The sequence below is a fragment of the Elephantulus edwardii genome, unplaced genomic scaffold (genome assembly GCF_000299155.1).
Source record: "Elephantulus edwardii isolate Elephantulus edwardi_28Jun2011 unplaced genomic scaffold, EleEdw1.0 scaffold00023, whole genome shotgun sequence".
NCBI classification, from domain to species: Eukaryota; Metazoa; Chordata; class Mammalia; order Macroscelidea; family Macroscelididae; genus Elephantulus; species Elephantulus edwardii.
Genome location: NW_006399773.1, coordinates 9,067,626 through 9,076,502, shown reverse-complemented (window position 1 = coordinate 9,076,502; position 8,877 = coordinate 9,067,626).

Sequence of the window (8,877 nt, the reverse complement as noted above, 5' to 3'; positions counted from 1 at the left end):
ATTCTCTCTTCATACTTATTCAAACTGTATGCTGAGCAAATTATTCCAAAAGCTGGACTTTATGAAGAGGAATGTGGCACCGGGATTGGAGGGAGACTCATCAATAACCTGCATTACGAAGATAACACAACTTTGTTTGCTGAAAGTGAGGAGGACTTGAAGCACTTGTGGAAGATCAAGAATGCAGCCTTCTATATAGATTGCATATCAATGTTAAGAACACAAAGTTACTTATAACTATACCAATAGGCAGTCATGATGGCTGTAGAGAAGACTGAAACTGTCAACAGCTTCATCTTACTTAATCATACCCTTGGTATGAGCAGTTAGGAAATAAGGAGACACATTGCACTACAAAAATATTCAGTTAGAAATCTCCAAATTATTGAGGAGTGATGATGTAAGTTTGAGGACTAAAGTACATCTGATTCAGGTCATGTTCTTTTTGATCATTTACTATGCATATGAGAGCTGGACAATGACTAAAGATGATAGAGGAATTGATGCCTTTGAGCTGTGGCATTGGAGAAGAGCACTGAACATCCAATGAACGTGAAAACCCCAACAGGTATGTCTTGGAGAGTGTGAAGCCAGAGTGCTCTTTGTAGGCAAGAATAATGATCCTTTACCTCACATGGTTTGGGCATATTGTTAGAAAGGGTTATTTCTTGGAGAGAGACATGATGCTGAGAAGGGTGGAGGGTCAGTGAGGGAGAGGTAGATGCTTGACCAGGTGGATTGATATGATGACTGCTGAAATTGGCTCATGTGTGTCAGGAAGTGAGAGGATGGCACAGAATAGAACAGGGTTCAGATCTTTTGTTCATAGTGTTGCTATAAGTCATGCTCGACTTGACAGCACCTAACAACAACAACAATGAATTCCAAGGTTTTGTTTCATTTTATTTATTTAAATTTTTATCTTAGTGAGCATAGTTTTAGTATTCACCTTAAAATCTTCTCTGAAATTTCCATGATTATTATACGCTTTGGTCTTACTGCTTGAGATTTGGTTGATTTTACTCCTGGTTCTCAAAGAATTCTCCATAAATATTAATCATTAATTTTAATTATCCTTTGATTCTTGTTACATTGGCTACTATTGTCTTAATTTTATTTTTGTTTAGCAGACAAAAAGCCAATAAAAATACTAAATAGTAAAAACAAATAAGTACAGTCATTGGAATTTCAATACTCACAGAATTTGCAAATGTGAAGTACATTGTTGTTGTTGTTGTTAGGTGCTGTTAACTCAATGACTCATAGCAACCTTATGAACAATAGACCTGAACACTTGTATAACTCTGGTCATTTCTCTATGTTCATAGAGTTTTCGGAGGCAAGCCATTTCAGAAGTGGATGTCACTCCTGCTTCAGGGTTTGTTTTAATCAGGAAGCTACATCAAACACTGCCCACCATGGGTAAAATTAAAGATTAAAATTACCAAGCTTCTGTAGCCAGCTCCTGTAGATGACTTTCAAAATGGATTTCAGCATTAGGTTACTATAAAATAAAATTATCTAAACAATGAACAGTTTGAATGTGCAATTATTGGTATATATCAAGTAAATTTATAGTTCCGCAACTCTTTTTTTAGTTCTATAACTCTTTCAATAAGTGACTGCTAATTTATTTCTATATATTCCACACTTTACTTTGAACATAGAAAATGTTTCATTAATATTTATTAACTGAAGAAACAAAAAGGTATAAATGAATGTTTCAATACAGGAATACAAAATGATTAAACTAGTCATGTAAGACTTGAGTCTCACACTTCAGTGCACATTAGAATCACCTGGAAGCATTATTAAGACACAACATCATTGAACCAATCCCTTGAACTTTTGTTCAAAAGGGTCTGGAATTGAGTCTTAAGAATTTACATTGTTTACATTTCTGAATAATGGTTGAGCATACTGATTCTTCTGGTTCATGAACCACAATTTAAGAATATTTAATTTAAGATATTAGTTACCATGTAGTAGCCAGAATGGATCATGATAACATAATATTGAAATATCTAAACAAGTGAGCGTTCTTAAAAATGTTCTACAGGGAAGGATTCGTAAAGGAAGAGGGGAAGGTCTGCTGTGAAAAGCCATATATATGAACTTTATGAATTTTATATGTGAACCAGTATAAAATAAGATTTAAAAAGAATTTTTTAAATGTTCATGGGATTGATATTAATCTAAACTATGTAAATTATTACATGAAATTAAAGTATATATCACTTAAATGTGTTCTAAAAACATTCATTGTTAGATGTACCCAAATTTTTTCATTCATTGATTTTTTGAATTTTCTTTTGAGATTTACAAACTTAATAAAAGTAGCATAAATAGTAAAAATAGCATTGCATAGGCTTTACTTGCATGATTAAGTAATTATTAACATTAACTCTCTCCTACTGTGGACTCACTCAGAAGCATACACAAAGAAAACGTAGGCAATACATTTTTAAAAACTATTATTTTACGAGCTTATTTTGTTGAAAGGGAGATTAAATTTCAGGCAGTTTCATAATATAATGATTCATTCTTAAAAAAAAAACAATATGGAGGGAAAACTGCTGTCTAGCTTACCCATGCGGGACCACTTAACTCAGGCAACAGGGAGGTCCCGGGCACCTCAACAGAGGCGAGAAGTCACTTCCATAAGGGAACAACAGGCTTCCTCCTTGGTCATTCAGGTACTTTGGGAGAAAAAAATGCTGTCAGGCCCTTGTCCATGAAGGCTTCAGACTAAGAAAGGAGAACAAATATACATGTGCTTCACAAAACATTGCTGTACCCTGGGTAATTTTATAATTATAACAGCCTAATATCTACTAAGAAGATTCCCATAAAGCAGCAATGCACATAAGCCACTATGAAAAACCAAATAACCCTTCTAAAAAAGCAGACCCAATGAATACCCTGGATAGAGAGAACCAAAAGAAACATGTTGTTGTAGAGTTACTTGATAAGTTAAAAAAAAGATAGAAATATGGGAAGAAAAAATGGAAGTCAATAAGAGAGCAAATACTTCAGAGACAACAATCGAGAGGATGACTGGATGAGGAAAAACATGAACAAATATGGATGAAAATACAAAAGATGGAAGAAAAATTGATAAAATAGATGGGGATACAAGAAACTTTAAAAAAATCATCAAAAGACAAAGAATGTACAGCCAATAAAGTTCTGTAAATAACAGAAAAGCATGAAAAAGTAATCCAGAATATTAAGACCAAAATGACAGATAAAAACCACACTAGAACTCTACCTGAAGAAAAATTAGGGGTGAGACCTAAAGAAAAAAAAAAGAAAATATTAGAATTATGTGAAATGACATAAAACAGATTAACAAATGGAAGATTGGAATCCCAGAACACAGGTGGGACTGGGAAATCACTAAGAAGTTTGTGGAAGAAGGACTAGAAGAAAATGTCTCAGGTATTTTGAAGAATGGGGAAATTCACATCCAAGAAGCACAGAGAACATCAAATAGACCCAAAAGGAAAAACACCACCACATATCATAGTCAAATTCTCCAAATTAAAATATAAAGATAGAATTCTGAAAGCAGCATAAGAAAACAGTTATCTACTTGGAAAACAATTATATTAAGTTCTGATTTCTCAGCAGAAACCATGCAAACTAGAAGGCAATGAATGCCATATACAGAAAGTTGAAAAATAATAATTGTCAGCCAAGGATCCTATATTCAGCAAAGCTTTCTATCAAATTTGAAGGGGAAATTAGATTCTTTGCACAAAAGAAGGACCTTAAGGAATTTGGGACAACAAGACTAAAATTACAAAAATTTTTAGTCAAGTCCTACACACAGATATGCCAGAGGAAAGTGAATGAACCATAGTAACCAGAAATAACAGAAGAAAAAAAAACATGGCAAAATGGAAAAAGTAAAACTTGGACTGACAATAATCACACTTAAGGTGAATTAACTAAATGCACCAATTAAGAGAAAAAGAGTAGCAGAAGGGATTAAACAAAATAACAAACCAACCAACCAAACAACAACAACAAAAAAAACCAACACCACCAAAGCCCATCAATATGTTGCCTACAAGAGACACATCTAAGAAAGGAAAAGAAAGACAGACTCAAAATCAAAACCTGGAAAAAAAATAAACCAAGGAAATGGCAACCTCAAAAAAGCAGGAGTGGCAAAATAAAATAGATTTCAGAATGAAAACCACCATGGAAGAAACAAAAGGACATTTCATACTGATTAAAGGAACAATAGATCAAGAAGACATAGCCATGGTTAACATTTATGCACTCAATGATAGACCTGCAAAATACATAAAACAATAGTTAATTGAATTGAAGAGAGAAATAAACAGCACCACAATAGGTAGGAGATTTCAAGACACCACTATCACCAAAAGGATAGGTCAACTCAAAAGAAATTCAATAAAGATGCAGAAGATCTAAACTATATAATCAGCCAATTAGAACTTGTGGATGTATTCAGAGTACTGCACCCAACTAAAACTCAATTCTCTTTCTTTCCAAATACACATAGTACATTCTCCAGAATTGATCATATATTATATCACAAAGGAAGCCTCAACAATTTCATTGAAATATTTCAAAATATTTTCTGAGACCACAGTACCATAAAGCTAGAAATTTAAGACAGAAGAGTAAAGCTTAAAAACTACCCATGTGGAAACTAAATAACTCTCTGCTAGAACATAATTGAGTTATAAAAGAAAGAAAGAATGAAATAAAAAAAGTTCCTCAAAATAAATGATAATGGAAATACAACTTACCAAAACCTCTGAGAAACAGATAAGGCAGCCCTCAGGGGTAATAGACAAACAAATAAAAAAAGAAGAAAGAAGAAGGATCAATGATTCAGCAAATAATATTTCAGAGAAAGATTAACAATCTAATCCTATAAACTCTAGAAGAAAAGAAATTATAAGGGCAAGAACCAAATCAGTGAGATAGGAAACAACACAAAACAAACAAAAAAACCAGTTGAAACCAACAATAAGACTAGGAGCTGGTTTTTTGAAAGGATCAGTAAATTGACAAACCATTGGCAAATTTAACAAAAGAAAAAAAAATACACAGATAACTCAATTAAGAAATGACAGAGGTAAAATCATAAAAGAACCAGAGGAAATTAAAGCGATAATATCAGAATATTACAAAAAGCTATACTTTGATAAATTAAAAAACCTAGAGGAAATGGAAAAATTCTTTGAAATGCATCCCCTACCCAGATTGACACAGACAGATATAGAACACTTGGACAGATCCATCACAAGAGAAGACTGAAAAGGTCATAAAAATACTTCTCCATAAAAAAATTCCTGGACCAGATGGCTTCACAGCTGAGTTCTACTAAACATTCAGAGAGTATTTAGCACCTATCTACTTTATTTCAAAAAATTGAAAAAGAAGGAATACTTCCAGACTCATTCTATGAAGCAAGCATGACCCCAATATCAAAACTAGACAAAGATACGACCAACAAAGAAAACTGCAGACAAATATCTCTCATGAATATAAATGCAAAAATCCTTAACAAAATTCTAGCCAATAGAATACAAAAGGACATAAAAAAAATAATTCACCATGCCAGGTGGGATTCATAACTGACATGCAAGGATGGTTCAACATAAGAAATATAATCAACATAATTCACTATATTTAAAAGTAAATAACAAGAACCATATGATCTTAACAATTGATGCAGAAAAGAAACCTGACAAAGTTCAACATCCCTTCCTGATAAAGACACTCAACAACATTGAAATAGAAGGGAATTTCCTCAACGTAGTGAAAGTATATATGCAAAACCAAGAGCCAACATCATTCTCAATGGAGAAAGACTAAAATATGTTCCTTGCAAGCAGGAATCAGACAAGGATGTCCATCCACTGTCACCACTACTTTTCAATATTGTATTGGAAGTGTTTGCTAGGGCAGTATGACAAGAGAAGGAAATAAAAAGCATGTGGATCAGCAAGGAGATGATTAATCTGTCCTTATATGCAGATGATATGATAGTGTACACAGAAAACCCCCAAAACTCAAAACGAAACAACAAAAAAACTCCTTCATAGGGTCTCTATGAGTCGCCTGTGACTCGACGGCACTTGACAACAACAACAACAACAACAGTAGAATGGCAGGATAAAATATCAATATCCAAAAATCAATAGGATTCCTCTACAATAACAAAGAGAACTCAGAGAAGGAAATAAAATACCATTTGCAGTACCATTTACAATAGTCAAATTGAGATACTTGGTAGTGAAATTAACTAGAGACACAAAAGAACTATGCAAAGAAAACTACAGAGAATTTCTGCAAGACACAATAAAAGACCTGAAGAAATGGAAAAATGTTCCCTGTTCATGGATAGGAAAACTCAATATGGTGAAAATGACAATCCTACCAAAAGCAATCTACATGTTCATTGTAACACCAATCTAGATATTAAATTCATTTTTCAAGGAGATTGAAAGGGAAATTATCAAATTTCGTTGGAGAGGCAAGAGATGCCAAATAAGCTAGGAGAAACAAAAATGAGCTTGGAGGCATAGCACTCACTGAACTCAAAACCTACTTCAAAACAGCATGGTACTGGGTCAATGACAGCACATAGACCAATGGAACAGAACTAAGAACCCAGAAATAGATCCAGCTATCTATGGTTAACTGATATTTGACAAGGAAATCAAAACTATCAATTGGGGAAATAAAAACCTCTTCAACAAATGGGGCTGGCAAAACTGGACTTTCCCCTGCAGAAAGCTGAAACAGGATCTCCATCTCACACCAAACACAAAAAATCAACTCAATGTGAATCAGAGACCTGGGAGTAAATCCCAAAACCATAACATTCATAAGAGACAAAGTGGGATCAAACTTAGAAACGTTAGTCCAAGGTATAAAGAGACTGTCAAATACAACCAGAAATGAACAATTTAAAAAGGATAAAATTGACGAATGGGATCTTCTAAAGATTAAATATTTGGGCACATCAAAAACTTTTCCCAACAGGGTGAAAAGAGAACTTAGAGACAGGGAATAAACATTTGGTAATACCATCTCAGACAAGAGACTTATATCAAAGGTTTACAGAATACTCGTAGGTATCCACAAGAAAAAGCCTGATAATGCAATTTCAAAATGGGGAAAAGACATAGAAAGAATTTTCACAGAACAGCATACTCAAATGGCAAATTGAAACATGAAGAAATGCTCTAAATTACTGGCAGTAGGAGACATGTAAATCAAAACCACAGTGAGGTCTCATCTCACTCCAATAACAGGGGCAATGTTTAACAGGGCAGAAAGTAATAAATAGAGAGGATGTGGCAAGAATGGAACACTTATACATTGTTGCTGGGATTGTAAAATGGTACAAACATTCTGGAAGGCAGTTTGGCACTTCCTCAAAGAGCTGAATGTAGAAATATCATATGACCCAGATATACCACTTCTTGGAATATGTTGTTGTTGTTATGTGCTGTTGAGTCACTTGCAACTCACAGTGACCCTATTACAACAGCCCCAAACCCTACTCTATCCTCTGCCATCTTACTGACCCAACACACCTATCCCAATTACCCCAGTGATGAAATAAACCGATCTTATCAAGGGTCTTCCTCTCCTGAGCTGTCCCTCCACCCTCCCAAACATGCCATCCCTCTCCAAGGACTGATCCTGCCTTGCAACATGCCCAAAGTACGTCAGCAGAGTTTCAGAATCATTGCCTCCAAGGAGCAGCGTGGCTTCACCCTCTCCAGAATGAACTTGTTGTTCTCCTAGCAGTACGGTATTATTCAGTACTCCTTGAGACTATGAGAACTGAGGAACAAATGTAGATTTGTACACCAATGTTCATAGCAACATTATTCACCATCACAAGAACATAGAATCAGCCCAAATGTCCAACAACAAATGAATGGATTGAGGAATTATGATTCATTCACACAATGGAATCCTATGCAGCACACAAGAGCAATGATTTTGTAAATTATTACCTACCTTGGGAGGGACTGGAGAGCATTATGCTGAGTGAACTAATTCAATCCCACAAGGGCAAATATTGTATAAAACCATTATTGTAGACTGAGTGGAAGAGGCTGGAAGTAGAGGGATGTGGATGTGCAGGGGGAGGGGTGGATTAATCATTAGGTTGTGCAATTTGATGGGTGGGGGGTGAGGGAAATTGAAAGAATTGGTTTAAATTTGTATTCCAATTTTGTAAATAAACTAGTAATTGTTGTTGTTATGTTCCATTAAGTCGTTTGTGATGCTTGCAACACTATGTACAAGAATTCTAAACCCTGCTCTATCCTGTGCCAACCTCATTGTCTCCAATACACCTACTCTCACTACACCAAACACTAAATCAATCTATTTCATCAGGGGTTTCCTCTTGTGCCATCACTCCACTCTCCCAAACATGACACCCCTCTCCAAGGACTCGTCCCTCCTTGCAACATGCCCAAAGTATGTCAGACGAAGCTTCAGAATCCCTGACTCCAAGGAGCAGCCTGGCTTCACCCTCTTCAGGACAAACCTATTGTTCTCCTAGCAGTCCATTGTATATTCAATACTTTCTTCAGCACCACAACTCAAAGGCATCAATTTTCTTTCTATCATCCTAGTCACTCTCCAGCTCTCCAATGCATAGCACACAATTATTAGGACTAATTTCCAGATCAGGTACACCTTAGTCTCCAGCTGATGTAGTTTCTTTTCAGTACTCTGAAGAAGTCCTGACAGCTGACTTTCTCAATTAATCTCTGGATTTCCTGGCTGCTGGTCCCAAGAGTGTTGACTGTGGAGCCAAGCAGACTAAAACTGTTAATTATCTCAATCTCATCACCATCC